Source organism: Brienomyrus brachyistius, chromosome 18 (genome assembly GCF_023856365.1).
Source record: "Brienomyrus brachyistius isolate T26 chromosome 18, BBRACH_0.4, whole genome shotgun sequence".
Lineage (NCBI taxonomy): Eukaryota > Metazoa > Chordata > Actinopteri > Osteoglossiformes > Mormyridae > Brienomyrus > Brienomyrus brachyistius.
Genome location: NC_064550.1, coordinates 8,453,886 through 8,473,063, shown reverse-complemented (window position 1 = coordinate 8,473,063; position 19,178 = coordinate 8,453,886). Strand labels below are relative to the sequence as shown.

Below are 19,178 nucleotides of genomic sequence, written 5' to 3'. Positions count from 1 at the left end.
CTCATGGGGGGCTGGAGTTGATTACAGCCAGTATAGGACACAAGGCAGGGATACACACTGGTTAGCAAACCAGTCCATCATAGAGCCGCACCCCACACACACACACACACACACACACACACACACACACGCACACGCACACACACACGCACACACACACACAACGGGCGATCCAAATACTGCAGGGTGCCTAACTGGATTGAAGCAGGGAACCACAGGTAACCTGCACGACATGGGGGGGACATGCAAACTCCATGCCAACAGCAGAGGAAGAATTTGAACCCCCAACAGCAGAGGCGTATAGTAGCAGTGCCCCCCCAAGGATACACCATGCCACTTGCAGGAGTGCTTTTGCTTTTGAAATATTTACTAACAGTAAAAGGCGACCAGAAACCTGGGTATTACAGACCAGGTGGGGCGGATTATCTTTCTGCAGTGCGATGGTCATTTGGAAGCATTTGACACCTGCAGCGTTCACAGCTCGAGTCGCATGGCTGGGCTTGGTGAGGCTTGGTGTTACGTTGCTGCAGTGATGGATCTTGAGATGATACCTGTTCAGCCGCTCCTGCTTCAGCTCCCAATGGCAGGCCTGCTTGCCCCGTACCACCTGGTCCGCTACTGGCCGGCCCTTCTGGCACAAAGGTCCAGCCCCATTTTGGCTTTTGTTTAGACTTTGCATTGCTTGCTCTGGCAGGCTTCTCTCTTGCTCCTACTGCCTTGTCATGGCCTATCCCCACCTCCAGAGTACAGTTATTAAAGATCTGGCAACCCCCAGTTGAAGATTATGTAGCTGTTAGCCTGCAGCGTGTTCTCCAGGACTGGGAAATTCGATTTTCTCCCACTGCTTGGAAAATTGTTTCGCCCTAGGTATGTCATGCTTTAGTGGCTGGTAACGTCCTGTGGACTCACAAAAACTTCTGTTTGCAATCAGTACATCATTAGGGCCACACATATGCCTGCTTTTAAAACACAATGCCTAACTTTCTTTCTTGCTTTCATTTGCAGAAATCCTAGACTTTTGTTCCAGATGTGTTTTTGTACCTGAATTCTCTTCTTGGATCTCTAGCAAAATCCCCTGCCTTCTCCCCCCTCCTCTATAATGTCTTACTGGAATACCCAGATATTTTTTCATTCCTATAGCATCTCCTGCTCAAACTACCTGCTCCTTACTCTATTAACTCAAACCATGACATTCATGAATTTTCCCTAAACTTTTCATCGCTGCGAACCATACAAATGTCCACAGATCCCCATAAAGACTTTTTCTGCAAGTACGTCTGTACCGCCTCTGATCCAGTGTCAGTACATTGCAGTTTCACACCTAATAATAACGTCAGAAAAAAAGTAGGAATTTCAGTGTCCCTGCGGGCTTTACGATCTATCGCTATGAAGCGGTATCATCCTTCCAAAGTACATGTCAAACTCAAACCACACATTCACCCGACACGAGTTCTCAATTAATTTATGGTGCAAGACAGAGAGGCCCATAGTGTTGGAAAGTATATATAAAAAAAACAGCCCCCTAACTTGCAGACGACAAGGAAAATATGATCCGCGCACAAGTCTAGACAACGAATAGAAGAAAGCGGACATGTTGGATGAGTACACCTGCTTGTAACACCCACCAATTTGCAGTTGGATGGCTAAGATTTCCTAGAATGTATGAATAATCCCACTATGAATGGCATATTTGAGAGCAGCTGGTTAGTTACATCTATGTCCTGCAAGCTGCTCGGCACCTGACTGTACAAAGGAGGAATGTAAAAGAATCACTTCTCAAAAATTTCACATCTCTATGGGCCCTCGTGTTGCTGCTGAATGCTCCCGCATGTCACGTGACTTCTGAAATACAGCAATCAATGTATTGCAGACTCCTACACAATGAATTATACTTGGACAGCTGCTGGCAATAGGCATGGAGTCATTTACTTACTACTGTAATTCCCCAATTCACTACTGGAATGTCTGCAGTCCTGCACCACAGGCTGAGTAGGCGTAGGGGGGCACAGACTCGCCTGAACCGCTTTACTGGAGAATCCAGCCATGACACTGAATGGTGTTTCGTGGGGCAATGTCGGCAGAGCACAGAGCAGTACGGGAGCTGTGTTTACCTGCCAAGGCCTTCAGGAGCCTGTTTGAAATTTTAATGGGGCTTGGGGGGACAGGCCAGCATATTGTGAGGACCCTTGCATCTGGACCAGTTTATGTCTGAATCTTCCCTCTCTACTGACTAATTTTACCACCATTTACTTTACTTAAGCACACAGAAAATGTTTACATGTGTACAGAGAGTATTTTCAGATGTCTGTAGCATTCTGGTTTTAGTAATATGTATTTTTTTTTTTACTTAAAACGTAAGTGCTGTATTCATGATGTGGGATAGGGCTGGGTGGGGGGGGGGGGGCAGGGTGGGCGCTACTCTCAGGTGTGAGGAAACAGAAGGAGGTGTTAGCGCTGAGAATAAGCCGGGGGGGCTCCCTTGCAAATCCGTCACATCCTCTGCCTCCTTTTCCTCACCTCATGGCCGTGTTTTTCGGGGGGAGGGTAAAGGTTTCAACGGGGGTAGCTGCAGCTTGAGCAGCCAGCCCCTCTGATGCCCAGTGCTGCCAGGCTTCACACACTCAGCCTTGAGTGAGCATCGAACCCACGACCATCTGCGGATGTTAGACCACAGTGTTCAGCTGCCAAGCTGACACATCTAAAAGCGACCAGGCGCACACAGGGGCGTGCGCTGGCCATGGGACTGTCCAGTTAGGGGAATCAAGACAAAACATCGAACAAGGCATGAAGAAATAACATAAAATCACACCGCTGCTTACATCTCAGCCTGGCTGTTGTCTTGCTCCTGCACACCCCCTCGTCCCAATCGTGGGGGCGGTCACCTCTTTACCACCCCACCCACTGACATTCTTCAGGCACCTGTACTCACTTAATATTTTGGCAAAAGCTGAAAAAGCCATCGCCTGTTCAGTGCCTGTCATGTTTGTTCACTGAAGGAAACAAGTTTGGTTTTAATTAGAGCTCCTGCCAAGAACTGAGGTAATTTCAACTCAGTTTTTCTTTCTTTCTTTCCTGCTTTATTCTTTTCTCTTTTTTTCCCTTCTTACTTGAGGGCTTAATCATAATGGGGAAGGAATGTATATTAACTTACGTCCATCCCCTCCAGACACACAGTCAGCGTTATGAAGATGTTAATGTACGTTTTTAAAAAAGTGGTCGTTAGCTACACACACAAACGTTTGTGCAATCAGTAATCTAATAAAATAATGTATTATTTGGCCATAAGTGCTTGGGGTTTGACAAAATGGGACGTTGCTTCTCTTCATTCAATTTGGCAGAATTTTACCCGTATATAAGGTTGCACAACAACTGTGTGTTTAATCAGATTAGACTCCCTTAAGCCCAGGGCTCGGGCCTCAGGTCTGTCAAACGCTCCACCACGTACTGCTCATGTACCATAGTGTTGTTTTACTGCATTCTGCATAGTTCACTCTTCTTCTTTTGCTGTGCCCAGATTCTAGGCTTTGTCACTTTTTCCACCAGCTGGGTCTCCACAATGCATGCCCCCTCCCCTGCCCCCCCACCCCGTCTCCACCTGTATCCCAGCTGCAGCCTGCTGTCGCTTGTGAAAATTCCCATCAAATGATTATGTCTAAGCGGCAACATCTGCTATAGAACGTCTGCCCTAAGTCCTTGGGCTCCGCTTTCAGAAGTCATGTGCACTGCAGTTTGTCTTCCGCTAATTAGCCCTTTATTCTTGTGCTGAGAACTTGGAGATGAGGGAAAGGTGACAAGATGTCTGTGCGGGAAATGCGAGCTATCTGAATAATTGTCAAGGCCTCAGCTCCTCGTCACCACGTGGCTAGTCTTACAAAGAGCTACATCTATTTTTTCTCTAAGCCCTGCGAAATATTTAAATGTGGTCCTTTCTGAGCTTCCCTCCATGAAATGCAGTGCAGACTGGAATCTAAAGAGGTTGACTCTTTTAAGTGACTTTGATTTACGCTTTGCTTCTTTGAACACTTTTGTTGCTGTAATAAAGTAGAAGGAAAACAACCATGTTTACAATAACAATTGTTATAGATTCATTAAAAATGCTTTATTTTAAAGGCTTCTCTTTAGATTTTTCTTCCCATTTTTACCATTAATATACAAACCTGCAACAGGGTTTTGCCCCATCCTGGGTTGTTCCCTTCCTTGCGCCCGTAGCTTCCGGGATTGGTGAGGAACACACCTCGGATGGGCTGCCAATCCACGGCAGGGGTGCATACACCCACGCATGCAGTCATACGCTACAGGGAGTGTAGAGATGCCAATTAGTGTAACTGCATGTCTGGCCTGCGGGGGAAACTGGAGAATCCAATGGGAAGCCGCACGACACACGGGACATGCTGCAAACTGTATCGTAACACTGCAGTGAAGTGCTACTTCTTTTAAAACAATCTCTAGGAGACTTTGTAGAAAAACTGTTTATTATTGGCTTCGAAGCTGCTGGTTACTTTTGAATTGTTACAGGGCGAATAGCTTGACATACGTAACAAGTTTGAAAATTTTCTCTCGTGTATGTTCACCTGATGTTGTTTTAATTTGTCATTGAATGATGGGAATGAATGAAGTTAAAAAGTGAAACTAAAGCAATAGCGATAACAAGTTCTATGAATGCCAGGCCTATAAGAGTCCATGGCTCTTGGTTCATGGTTATAAATATTAATAAAAAGGCATAACAAACTATAGTCATGTTTATTATGCAATAAGAATGCATTATGAAGTTCTCATCTATAAGCATCCTTAATGCTTAATCTGACCATTATAATGCATTATGAAGGAATGTATAGTGCATTATAGATGAAAGCTTCATTGGAGCTTATGAAGTATTATAATCAACACTATAATGCCTTATGACTTTCAATGGAAGATGCTGTAATGCTTTATTAACTCTCGTATTAACCATTATAATACATTATGAAGGTATAGTATATTATAGATGACAGCTTTAAGTGAACTGCTACGGCAATAGCAATACTGTTCAACTGCCAAAGAGCTTGAAAGCTTGTTCTGTCCCATAGCCTAGACACATGTGACTGTGTGTTCATTTGTGTCCTGCGATGGAGCAACAGTCCATCCAGAATGTCCCATGGCCCAAAACCTATGCTTACCATTACAGTAAAAACTACATGTTATAGTCATGGAGTTTCGAAGGGTTGAAGACAATTTGGAGTAAACTTTCCATTTACCGTTAATTTGTATATTTCACTACACATTTAGCTAATAATGCCTCTATATAAGAATTTATAAAGGTTTAAATTGCTTGTTATGTTTTTAATGAAAAAGCCAGGACTCGACCCATCTAGGAGTAGGAAGCAATATTTAGTTTGGATTCATTCACCCTTTCCCCAATAAATACATCTTTGTGTTTAAATTGCTGGGTCTTCCCCAATACCAAACTGTTTCCTATGGCCTTGCATGTATATATAGTCAACGACTGAAATGATTCATTTCATTTTTTATCTAGCAAAAGGAGCACATGATGGATTATTGAACTTTATCCTTTTGAATACTAGGTACCCACATTGATCGATAACTTAAAATGAATGAAACATTTCTGTTTTAATGAAATGAAATGATTAGCTACAGCCCACTGTGAAGATCGAACCTGGGTGATGGACAAGCCTAAGCTGACTGTCCAGGTCCTTTGACAACGATCCCCAGTATTGTGTAGGATCATAGATAAAAAGTGAGCAACTTTGCTCCAAATGGACAGGGCTTCAGCCCGCAGGTCTCACTAAGAAACATGCCCTCATGTGCTGAGCATTACAGAAACAGACCTGTCTGTGGGAGTTTTACAGCCTATGGCATGCAGAGGGAGCAAACGCCCTTGATTAGTGTGACTTTTGCATTAGTTGGTTCCGATACACCGTGACAATGTGGACTGAAGGGTTCTGTGTTCAATCAAAGCACAAGCATTACATTTGCACAGACTGGGTTTTCCTTATTGATTTTGATGCATTCTTTATGGTCTGCTTGGTCCAGCTAAGCTGCAGTGGCTTCAGGTCATCTCTGTTGCAAGAGCACACTACCACTCGGAGTTCTCCTGGGGAGCTGCGGAGCCCTTTTTAAAATCAGCTCATGAACGGTTGATTAGGGTGGAGAGCATTTCTTAGACTTTGTTCCTGAACACTTCCACGCACTTTTGGTCTTTGCTAATGATGTCCTGCTTGAGTTCCGTCATCTTCGTGTTTGGTTGCTGAAGCTTCAACCCCTCCTTTTGTTACAAATATCCATCCATCCATCCATCCATCCATCCATCCATCCATCCATCCATCCATCCATCCATGATCCTGCTGCTACATGTGGCCAGAGTTTCTGTGGAGGCCTGGAGCCTATCCCAGGCAGCATTAGGTACAGGCGTACACCCCGGATGGGAAGCTATTACAAAATATATTGTGAAGTACTTTTTGGCCAGGTTACATATTTCTTGTCCCCCCCCCCAACTCCTAATACAAAACTAACCATTCCCATCTCAGGGCCACATGCCCCCGACCTCTTTGCCCTTCCTTCATCACTGACTGAGCCCTGGACTCAATCCCCCAAAGAGGATACAGTTCTGACCTGCTTAAGTAATATTTTTCAGAGGCAGCTCCCCCTATGAAAATAACAATATTTGAGGATTTATGCTCAGTCACTGGAGCAGATCATGGAAATGTAACATGGATAATGTGATGCAGCAAAACAAGGAAAATCAAGACTCACTACTAATATATCTATTAATACGGGGTTGAATATTTTTCTGATATTGCTAAAAAGAAACATTTTCGGAGCATTTTCTCTTACCCCCTTTGTCATGATGGTCTGCCTGTGTCCAGTTCTTCGCCATAGTCTGATTTTTCCCACATACATCAAGGTAGAGCCGTGACAATGGCGATTGTCCTCCTGCTGTGCTAAGATCTCTCTCTGGAAAAAGCTCCCGGGGCGTATGGAAGCTGAGAGGTGTGCACACCACTTTCCTCCAAGACACCATGTTGGAGAAATAATTTTCGCTACTAAAGTAGCCTGGGCATGGAGAAGGTTTCTGGGACCTCTTTCAGGTCTCCTTCAGCCGAAAACGAAATGAGTCCAAAGTGAGAATGTAGGGTTGGGAATTCTGGAGCCTGGAACTGATGAAGGCTGGTCTAAAGGCTGGTCCACTCCATGAAGGAGATCAGCTGGTCCTGAAAAATGGGTGACAAAAACCATCAATCAAATACAAGACTCTGTCAAAATAAGAACAATGTAAAATGAATATGAATGCAAAACCTGTTGCCTTTTATGGATTTTTCCTATCACACCAAGCAATAAGCTATACTGCGAATGTTTCGCTCTGTTACCCGTTTACTGGCTAAGTATGAAGGCTTCAGAGCTCATGCAAGCAACCTTCACGGTTAGGTAGGATTCTATGTCTTTGTAAATATTGCTTGTATCGAGCAATAAGCATATAAATCCCACAGTTTATCTTTAATGTGAGCTGTCAGTCCAACATGCAAAGTGATTCAGATGTTCAGTTTTACTTTATCGCTCCATAGCTAACTTTGTGGATTGAAAAGCTACTGTTTTCTTCCTTGGAGTAAAAGCTAAGGAAACGTGTTAGCTAGCCTTGTTAAATTGTCAAATACTGCTAAATCAAACTGTCAAACATCACTACTGTCAAATATCCGTAGATCAGCTGAAGCACTAAACAAGAAAGCAGAGTGATGTGCTTTCGCATAAATATGGATTAAGTGGAATCAGGGAGGTTGTCTGGGACACCAGTGATTTTCTGAATAAATTCAACTAATAAGCTAAGTTTTCTGTGATGCATGCTTATGTGAAAGGATTTAACTTCCCTTCCTGGTAATCTCACATAATAACTTTACTTAAGGGTGACAAAACAAACAGCCACCAACTGAAACTTTTATACATACACAGGATTATGTCTCACTTCTACGGTCTGGGTGTCTAGAGCAGAATATTCTGCCGGCATTGTGTAATGGTACAGAAATGCAGCATTTCTTTTTTGGCTTAAAGACGTCCATTAGCATCTTATGTTTCTGGAATTTACATGTATTGTTTCGATTAAACACAATATCCTGGAAAGGAACCCTGGAGTTTTTGCAAAGCAGCACAGCGAAAAACGCAGGGGTCCCCCTGGACAGAATGCCAGTGCATCGCAAGGTAACCACACACACACACACACACACACACACACACACACACACACACACACACACAAGCATGTAGGGTATACCTATCCTTATGGGCCCCGCTCATTCACTTCTATGGGAAAAATGCTAATGCTAACTATGACAACCTTAACCCCCACTCTGCCCTAACCATAACCATAAGTAACCAAGTAAAATGCAAGAGTACAAAATGCATTTTTATTTTTTTCATAGCAGTCACTGATTTAGAATAGAGTTTTCCCTTATGGGGACCAGGAAACCGGTCCTCATAAGGGAAAAAAACAGATATTAATCACGTTATGGGGACATTGTGTCCCCGCATAAGGATAGGTATACCCGCTTACACATCACACACACACACACACACACACACACACACACATACACAATCGCTCACTGTACTTTCATGAAGCCTTTATAACACATTCATAGAACATTTAGTGCACTTTCATGTATTCATAGAACATTCATAAGCAGTAAGTATACCTTAACATCCTAACATACCTTAAGAGCTTTAATATACGTTAATAACAAACATTATATCATGAAAACAAACATAATTGTATAATGATTGTTATTAATATTTATTAAAGCTGTTAAGGTATACAAGGATGTTAAAGTATACTTACATGCTGCTTATGAATGATCTATGAATGCATTATGACAGTGCACTGAATGTTCTATGAATGCATAATGAATGCACTATGAATGCATTATAAAGGCATTATGAAGTTGCAGTTAATGTAAAACCTTACCCAACTTTTTTATAAAACACTATTTAAATTTTTACTGCTTAAAGAATATCAATGAGAAAAATACATTGCGTACTATAAAGTGTCGACTGAGTACATTATTAAAGAAGATATTAAATGAGGGTTTATGATATTTTTATTCCAGGCATCAGTCGTATCATTAAAGAAAAGCTGCCTGCTGTGTTAGCAGAGTTGCAGTGCTATGGTCTGGCGTAGTGGGGGCGGGTTCCGACAGTGACGCAGGTTGTTTATTGGCCAGTGGGCGTAGGAAAGGTGTCAAGATGCCTGTACATCGCTGGACACTAGCTGCCATGCCTGCGATCCGCACGGCCAGGCACACAGGGTAGGTGGTCGTGCCTTGTTTACCTCCGGGCCGCCAGCCTTATTTAAACAAGCCGGTGCCTTTATAAGCTTCTTTCAGTCTGAGCGCGTCATTCGGCCGTCTCGCGGTAACATTCCCCTTTTCCCAGAGCACTGCTGCCTGCTTATGTGCTGTTGTACCCTCTGAGTACTGCTGCACCTCTATTTGAACCTCTTTATAATGCCCAGTAACACCAACATCAGCCTTAATAGCAACGCCTTTCTTGTAGTTGGTTTTACCTCAAACTTAGAAATTCCGGAATGAAATTATTCTATTTTGTACTGCTTGTTGTTAAGTGTTTTTATAGTTGGTTTATCGTAAAGCAGTATTTTATTTGAATTCACCATTTAAAGAAAAACACAAAGGTAAAATTTGATCTATAAAAACCGTAGGATTTGACTGTAATACAGTACAATGAAACATGATTTTTTTTTTTCGGTTTGTACGTTCTTCGTACAAGTTCATATAAGAACATGTAATGCTTCATTAATGTACGAGTTTCCTTTATTTCAGCATGCATCTATATGATTAGCTTAGCATTGTTTTAGCAGCCACCGGCATGCAGATTCCCCCCCATCAGCGAATCAGGCTGCCAGTTGCCTCCTGTAACTTCCTTAAGTAACTGAAAAGGACCGAGCTGGATTTGCGGAAAAGTTGTCACAGAGGCAGTGTGGCGGCCGTGGTCCTCTGCAGGGGTATCTGAGCAGTCGCTGACCTTGGGGACCCTACGTCTGTGCGGAGACTCCGGAACTGTGGGGGGTGTCAGATAACATCGCGCCCCCCTCCTTCCCCAGTCACTGCCTATTTCTATGCTTTTTCAATATCACATTTTGCACATAGGAGCAACTAGTGAACGACGAGCGGCGATCCCAGCTCATGTCATGAATTTTTGATCAACGGTGAAGCCATTGACGGGTCCTATTCCGACACAGACCCCCTAACAAATGTCCCCACGCCCTACTTGCTTCCTCCACTCCCGTCACAGTCTAAAGCCCAGGCAACTCGAAATGTCAATGATGTTAGTTTAGCCATTGTACATGGCTGGCGGCATCTGAATGGGGCGCTTGTCTGCGGCCCCCCTCCCACAAAGGCCGCCTTTCTCACAGTAACTTGTTCTCAGCATTTCCCGCTTCATAAAGGGAATTCTCTCAGCTCTCGCTCACTCCTAAATAAGCCAGAAGGAGAAATATGGAGGGAGAATGAGAGAAAGATTGAGTCCGTTTGTGTGTGAGAGACGGAGATAGAGTGACAGCGAGGAAGAAGGGATTGGGGACAGAGGAACTGAACCATGACGGAATTGTTTGTGGTATTATGGACGGAATTACATTGGCACATTTTGCCCGCAATTACAAGTAGGGCACGCTAGCAGTAAATCAGGCTTTCACAGTGCAACTAAGCTTGTTAGTGTGCTTAATTGGACAGGAATGGAGTGTGACCTGAAAGTTAAAGTTTAAGTGCTAAGGAAAATGCAGCCCTTGGGTAAGGGCAGGAGACTTTGGAAAAGTAGGCCAGGCTCTTTGTGTACGTACGGCAGAATGTGAAGGAACGGTTCCGAATGGGCAGAATGATGAATGATTGGCCGGCTTTTACACCCGTCATGAATAGGCAGGGCAGGGTGGCGGCCCACAAGGCCGACGAGCGACATCAGCGTTTCTTTCCATATTTACAGCCAGCGGGAAAATACGGTCATTAAGAGTGGGTCTGCATTTCCTGTGTATGAGAGGCTGATTTAACACGTCATAAAAGAGCCAACATGATGTAATATTTTCTTGAGAGAGTCAGAAAATGTTTGACTTGTAAAGCTTTTCTCCCCCCACACACAGATTACATGACTTTTTTGTACGTAAGAGTCTGCATCCAGTAGATAACATATTTACATCAATGCATATTATAATTTTTTACTTAACTAGTGAAATCCTCAATACATGAAGCAAAACGCTGTGAGTTTTTAAAATATTTTTATATAGCAATCAATATAAAAAAGTTTAAAATGTATTTATATGGCTTATATGTTTTACATTTTATTGTGTTGCAATATTGTATGGAATCATATTCATTTTCAGATTTGATTATAAGAACAATAGTGAATATTCTGAAAAATAACTGATTGCGTAAATTCGTAACATTTGCCATCTTGCTCTCATGTTTGGCAGACAGTCATGTCTTGAAGGATAAGTGTTTGGAAAACTTCCTCATGCTTCTTTAGGCGCCCTTATGTAAAAGCTTTTTAACAATAACATATGACTCTTACGTATTTTTCCAAAATCATATAAGCTCTGTATATGACACTCAAAATAATTATACAGACCATATGTCTCCTTTATTGATGTTTTTTGTGATGTGTATGGAACAAGGCTTGAATGGTTTAAAATGTATTTAACACTTGCCTTATTTGTTTTACAGTTTAGATACACATGTTTCAAAGTTAATCTAACCAGTCTAATTGAAGTTGACAATGTCTTCTCAGTCTACATCAGGGTTCCCCAATTCCGTTCCTTAGGGCCGGTCTGTGACACAGTTTGCGGATTTCCCAACTCAAACACACCCAGCTCATTAGCTAATTACTGAGTTTAGTAGGTGTGTTTGAGCAGGGAAATGTACAAGCTGTGACATAGACTAGCCCTCCAGGACTGGGATTGAGGAACCGTGGTTTACACTGACCCAATATGAGCTTACAATCAGGGTTCTGGCTTTACTGGAAACCCACACAAATTAAAGCACCTAGATCCACATACCTTTTTCAGCCTATTTTTGCAGCTCAGTCTTCTCACCCTCTTCCATCTTCGGCTGCGATGTTTGTTTCTGTACTGTGCGACACTCTTGATACTCTTGTCTTTCTAAAAAGTCACAGTCTTATTTTCCTCCTCACACATCTGTGCTGGCTACTAAAATCACCTATTTCACCAGCCTCTTTAACAGCATGACAGAAATGCTTGCACTCCACTGCTGCTAATGAACTCCTGCATCAATCCCCCTGCCTCTGTTGATCTCTGCAGCACCTTTCTTTGATTTCTTTGAAGTAACCCAGGTCTCTGGCTGTTATCCTCTCCAATTATCCCTCCACTGCATTGCCACTACCCCTGGCGTCTCTATGGCTGTATTGGTGGGGGGGGGGGGGGGAGAGGCTTTAGCCCTCCTAAAATGTTCTTTAGCCCCCTCCCAATAGATGTAATTACTTGAAATGGTGTGTTCTCACCCATTTTTAGTTCCTCTTTTCATAAATCTCTAATGACGTTCCTGCTAACACCTGTCTCAAACTCCAGCCCCACCCCCCCAAATTGCTGCTCTCTCTTCTCACTCCTGAAGTCCTCTCAGCTCTCAAATATAATCAGCACTTTTCAGAGCACCACTGACTCCCCCCATCCCCCTCCCCCGCTCTTACCTGACTGCCCTCATCAATCAATCACTCTTGCAATGGTTCCATCTGTCTACAACATGCTGCTATTATGTCCATGTAATGAAAACCTGCTCTTGACCACACTAAGCTTAATAGCTACCGTCCATTCTACAGCACTCATTTTTCCTCTAAAGCACTCAGTTGTCCTTTGGCTAGTCAATTTCGAGCACAGTAACCTGCTCTACCAACTTCAGTCCAGCTATCAACTTCTCCACAGCACTGAAACTGCCTTAAATAAAGTCTTCAGTGATCATCTTATATCTGCTATCTTCAGAGCCTTCAACATCCTCATTCTCCTTGACCTGAGCACAGCCTCTGACAGCGTCCCTCCTCACTTGGACATTGAAGACACAGCCATGGACTCGATAATCTCCTACCTGACGGACAAGAAACAGCGAATCTCTGTTTCGGGTTACTCTGGCATCACCCACGGGATCCCCCAAGATTCAGTTCTCAGTCCTCTGCTCTTCATTTTATACATCTTTCCCCCTCGGCAACATTGTTAGACAGGTTCAATTTTCCCTGTTATGCTGATGATACCCAGATCTATGGCAGCACTAGATCTGCTCATTCTCTACCTCTGTCCCACATCAAAGCCCGTCTTTCTTAAATGAAGACCTGGATAACCCACAACTTTCATAAGCCCAACAGCAACTCATTGACATGGTTCCATGTCCCTTCACACCGACAGCACAGCAGTCTCTTACTCACCTACGGTATGTGACTCTGGAGTCAGTCTGGATCCTTCTCTTTCACTGAATGTTCATGTCTTCTCTTATTGTGAAAATCTCATTTTTCCATCTACACAGCAAAGACTGACTCAGACCTCACTGCCCTCTGCTAAGTCTCTCATCCATGCCTTCATCTTCAGCTGCCTTGGCTACTGCAATTCCATCCTCTTGTGCATCAACTCAAGGTTCCCCCACAAGCTACACCTGGTCCCAAAACGTTCAGCCCATCTCCTCACACATCCCAGGTGCATCGTCACACGTTTCCTGTTTTTCACAACCTCCCTTGCGCCCTATAAAACTTTGGATTCACTTCAAGATTCATGTCTTCATTTTCAAGGCTCTCAGCAGTCATGCTGCCTCCAGTGTGTCTGATCTTCCTTTGTTCTATCAGCCCTCTTGCACTCTATGATCTTCCTCTTTTGCACTTCTCAATTTTCCTTTATCTAAACCCCACAGCTCTGGGGACCAAGTCTTCACCCGTTACCGTCTTTGTAATTCCCTAACCCCCCAGAAATTCATAATTACCAGTCACCCCTAATTTCCCCAAATCTCATCTTTATCTACTTGCATAACCCAATAGTTTGTACAAACTGAAAAAAACTATCATTGTGAAACTACTAATGTATAACAGCCTTTTTCTAGCCTCAGTCCCATGATGGCTGGGGAACTCGCTCCGTTCACAGCGACACGCACAGCCCATTTGGCCACATGGCCGACAGGGGAGCAGGGGAACACACTAGGGACTGTGGAAGATACTAAACACAGAAAAGAACCGGATGGACAGCAACACCTGCTGGCCATGCAAGGAAATTACAGACATAGCAGGAACTGATTCTGACTCGAAATCATATTTTATACACATATAGTTACCTACAACTGTTTATTTACATACTTGCATACTATTGCTTTCGTATTTGCTTGTGTACATTACTGCCTAGCTGTGCTCTGTGGTTTTGTTTCTTGTGTCTTTCGGTTCTTGAAAATTGTAATATGAATAATAATAATAAGAATAACAACAACAGCAACAGTAATAACAACAATAATAATAATAATTATTATTATTATTAATAATAATATTGTTGTTTTTGGTGGTATTATGTGAAATGAATATGTAAGCCTGCCTTAAATCAGAAGGAATACAATGTAGTGCTTTTATTGTGGCATCAAAGGCTGCCAGGATGCATCTTCCACACTCAGGACTTAACCTGCTCAGACATGCTGTCCTCTCTTAATCCCCCACCCGCATTCCCTTCTTTCAGAGCTGGTGGTCAAAGGTCAGAGGTCACGAAGTGTAACGCACACTGAGGACTGATGGCAACCCCCCCCCCCCCCCCCCCCCCGCTGCTCAAGTAGAGATCAGTGTGGATGGGTGTGTTCGCATGTGATGCTACGATCCACTCATGTCCGATGGACTTGTGGCCTGTACTACGAAGTGGGGCTACTGGCTTATCGGGGTAACTTGTCGGATTTACCCCGCTTCGTGGTACAGGCCCCTGATAGCTGCACATCTCAGTGAAGCGGCTCAGATGGTGCTTCACTCTCTGGCTTCCTTCTCTTGGAGGATTGAGCTGATGGCATGATTTTCTCATTCCTTCACAAGAACAACAGAGAAACATGATAAAATCATCAAGTAAAAACTGGACTCTTTCCAAGAAGTTTGTGAATGAAATCAAAGCTGTATGTTATAGTATTTTGTGCTCGTTTTGTTGTACTAAGAAAAAAAAAACAAACAAATAATATAAATGAACCCTTACTCAATGTAATCAACATGTTTTTTCTGTGAGCCAAACGGCCTCATTTAGAGAAGGGGCTTTAACACACAGTTTTTTTTACCTGACAGCCTCTGTGTGGTAGCTGGGTTGTAATTAACTTGTATCATGTTACGGCATTTATTTCAGTCAGTAACCCAAGCCTCCCAACATGCGTGGGCGTCATCTGGTGAGGTAGGTAGGACAGCAGACACGAAGGCTCTTTTAAGATTGGCTTCAGTATAAACGTGGTATTGAATTAAATTATGTCAGGTGAGGATATTATTGCCATATACCGAACTGGACCTATGCAGAATTATTTGTGAATTAATGTACATTCAGTGTTTAGCAAGGTGGTGGATTTCGGCTGTACCAGCTGATAGAACGTCGCAGAACAGTATATTAATCCTGTCTTTGCACAACAGCAGTGAGGTTTACGACCTTTTACTGGTTCTCCGTAAAAGTGCCTTTCAGCCTACTGCGTCATTAGTCTTTCTACTTCGCATCTCACGTAACATGCATACGGGCGAACACAGTGCAGGGCACAGCGCTGGCACGTCGTCAGATATTTCGTCTCCGTTTTCTGTGGAATGTAAATCCACGGCTAATGCTGCCTCCTCCACCACTTCCTCTCCCCCACAATTCTATCTCCTGATGACAGTTAAAATGTCTCTCCCTTTGCAGGAGGAACATGAAGTGTAGTGCCCGCTGTCCTTCTGGAATTCCCGGTTGGGTTCCGAAGAATGTCGGTAAAGAATACGAACAAGGATGCCTTCCTAAGTAATCTCCAGATACAAAATACATGTTAATGTGACCATCCCCCACTCGTATCTTTTTTTTTTTTCCTGGCCTCTGTTCGTCGGATTTCTTTCCCCATTTCCTGCTATTACTCCCCTTTTCTGACCTCGTCCCATAGACACCGCAATCCGGAAAAAATGCCCCAAAGCTCTGCTGTCATCATCGTGCCATTCCCCGCGTCCTGTCACCTTTACTCCAAACCTGCTTCACCTTTGACCCTGTAGCACCTTGTGATGCATGCTGGGTAAGCTGCTTTCCTTCTTGTCACCTGGATAGAGATTTATTAGCGACAGCAGAAACTTCGGAAAGGAAAGGCTTAAGGATACCGAAAATATCGGGTCAACTTACGTCAGTGGATCTGTGTGTGTGTGAGTATTTGTATGTTTAAGACTTATTGTTTTAGTTTAGAGTGCATTGTCATATTATCCAACAGTTGCCATGGAGACATTGTTATGGGAACAACATTGTAATAGGCACATATAGTCATTCGTGAAAAGGAAAAAAAGTGGAGCGAATTTAAATAGAAAACTTATGACAAAGAAACCTCTTAATACGATGTTCTACAAAATCTGTACTATATATTATGTCCATTTCAGATGCAACATTTTATTAGCTTTCTCGCATTTTATTCCTTTAAACAAGTCTTCAGCTGAGTGCAAGAAGAAGACATTTCATCAGCAGTACGACTCCTGCATACAAACATTTTTGTAAAAAAAAACACGTTTTGACCAGACGTCCAAAACAAATGTTTAGAACAAATATAAGAATCAATGATTGCTGCAGTTTATGCACGTCGTTAATGAGGCTGCTAAAAGACAAATGAGATTGTGGGGTCAACTTCTTGCTGGACTCACAAGACCTAGAATATTATTCACAGCTCCTTCGAAAAGAATATATCTGCATTGCCACAGTTCATTTTTCAACTTCAGTTTCAACCTGGTTCACCTTTAATGAGAAATGACAGTAATGGCCCCAAACCTTGAAATTCCGCCATACAGGAATGAGTTAGACATTGTAGTTCCCCGAAGCACTGAAAGGAAACCCAAGTGTGTCCGGTCTATAATCCATATGTATATAATTTGGGTGAGCGTAGATACGGTTAAACCTGGGAACTAATAGCCTAGAGCTGCAAGCACATAATATTACATGCGTTCAACTCAGCAATATATTAGTATTTTTGCCAGAAACGATGAGGGTTAACAGCCTCCTTTTGTTTGTAAGATTTACTGTATTCTTATTCAAGCTTTAACAGTTAGTTAAGCACAACTTAATAATGCTGGTACAATATTTGAAATTGCTACTTGTTATGTGGATTAAAGTATTGTAAGTAATAGTGGTAATAGTAATGAAAAAAAAAATCTGCTAAGCAAATGTTTAATGACGTTTCCTCCTGTGGGAAAGGCTGCTATTGGTAAAGCTTATTTTCTGATGTTAAGTGTTTTTCCTGTGTCTGTGCGACTGACCCAAAAGTCGTCCCTCGGCAAACATGAAGCAGAGCCTCTGCCAGACTTCTCACTTCATATTTCATCCCCCCCTCTGCCGACTTTGGAATGCCATCGTTTTCCCCCAGGGGGGACGGCCCTCCCCTCTTTTTTGGCAGTCCACTCTTCCTGGCACCTGATCGCCTGGGTGTCACCATACTGGGACAGCAGCGCACTGGCTGGGGTTCGGCGGCAAAGGGTGAGAGAGACAGACGTGTGGAAAGTATGAGCGAGGGAAAACGAGAGGAAGAAGAAGGGGCAGGGAGAAAGAGGACAGAAGAAAAAGCGTGGGATGGAGATGGGCTAGGGAGCCCTGAAGGGGAGAGGCTATAAACGGTAGAGAGAGATGAGAGGGGGATGAGTGAAAGCGGGAAGGGAGGAGAGATGAGGACAGGGGGACAATGACAGATGTGGAGGTGGGGCTGGTGTTTCAGGAGCCGCGCAGTGAATTCAGATCAGTGTTTCTTTGGAAACAGACGGCCTACGAGTGCTTGGTATCAGATGCAGAAATGGCAGCGGGAGGTCATCTTGTCATTGTTTCATTAGCCAGTCTGCACCCTTAGACTCCTGGAAAATCATCACCTTTTGACACCAAGATGCCCCTTGCAGCCGGCTGCTGTCTGCTTCCTCACTTATTTCAGCATCTTAGATGTATCTCCTTCCGATAAACTGATTCTAAATGGCATTAGAACTTAGCTAATGCTATCGCATCTAGAATGATTAAGCACGTTCACAAGAAGTATAACCAACATTTGCATAAAACAGGGAATTGTGCTGTATTGTCATGTATTTGTATGTATGTATGTATGTGTGTGTGTGTGTGTATGTGTGTGTGGGGGGGGGGGGCTTGCATGGATCACATGATTAAATCTGAAACTTCCTTACTTTTCTCCTTTTATTTTTCGGGTTCCCATTTGGATAACCTCCATTTTATAAAAATCTGTCAATACCATCAAAAAAGTAAAAATGCCAAAAAAAATTTTAAAGTTTGAAATATATGCTACAAACACCCAACAATGCCGTTCCTGCTTAAGACCATTCGTATAATAATTCAAGTATCACTTTCCTCAAAATATATTAAGACCAAATACATGTTTGCACACCAACCGACTGGTTGCGTAGAGTATATTGTGATTTGATAGGGCCTAGTTGTTCAGTCTCTCGTTATCTTTCACCTGAATTGGAATCGCTTAACCACTATTTCAATTTGCATTATATTTTACAACAAAAAATATGTTCATTAATCATTAATGCAACCACTGGCATTCTGCGCTAAAGCTGGAGAGTTTGTTTCTGATAATCTGCCTCTAATCAGGGCGGCTTTCCCTTGGCACGTTCTCAAAAAACTGCGAGACGGGGATCAAAGTCCACTGGCACCTCGACAGAAAGGAGAAGCCAAGTGTGTCGTTATCCAGAGCTGGAGCCTTTCTGCCACTTTCCTTTGTTTTCGTGCCAAAAACACGAGGCATAGAGAAAGGGAAAAGGACAAATTTGCTTAATTGAAATTTTAATTAAAAAATTATGGAAACTTGAAAAATATTCTGAATTCCGCGTAGGAAATTCTGCTAATTTTTCTCTCTCTCTCAGTCCTTTCCGTTGCTGTCTGTTTCTCCAGTGCTTTCTCTCGTTTTCTCACTCTCTCTCTCACCATGAAGACAGCTTTCAATTTCCTGCACAGCATTCTTCAAAGGGAGGGAGATTTGGGAGGCAGGGGA

General features: G+C 43.0%; 1 long non-coding RNA gene across 3 annotated transcripts; it reads right to left on the bottom strand.

Moving 5' to 3' along the window:
• Positions 1-2,518: 2,518 nt before the first annotated feature.
• On the bottom strand, positions 2,519-14,296 carry LOC125713535 (uncharacterized). 3 transcript variants are annotated; one of them, XR_007383616.1, is made up of 5 exons: positions 13,417-14,296; positions 12,044-13,082; positions 6,832-7,208; positions 4,158-4,292; positions 2,519-4,031 (listed from the first exon to the last, which is right to left on the bottom strand). It is a non-coding gene; the product is annotated as an uncharacterized LOC125713535 (long non-coding RNA). The 3 variants fall into 3 exon arrangements; XR_007383615.1 differs by having other exon boundaries at positions 2,519-4,292; positions 12,044-13,107; XR_007383614.1 differs by having other exon boundaries at positions 2,519-4,292.
• Between the last annotated feature and the right edge of the window lie 4,882 nt (positions 14,297-19,178).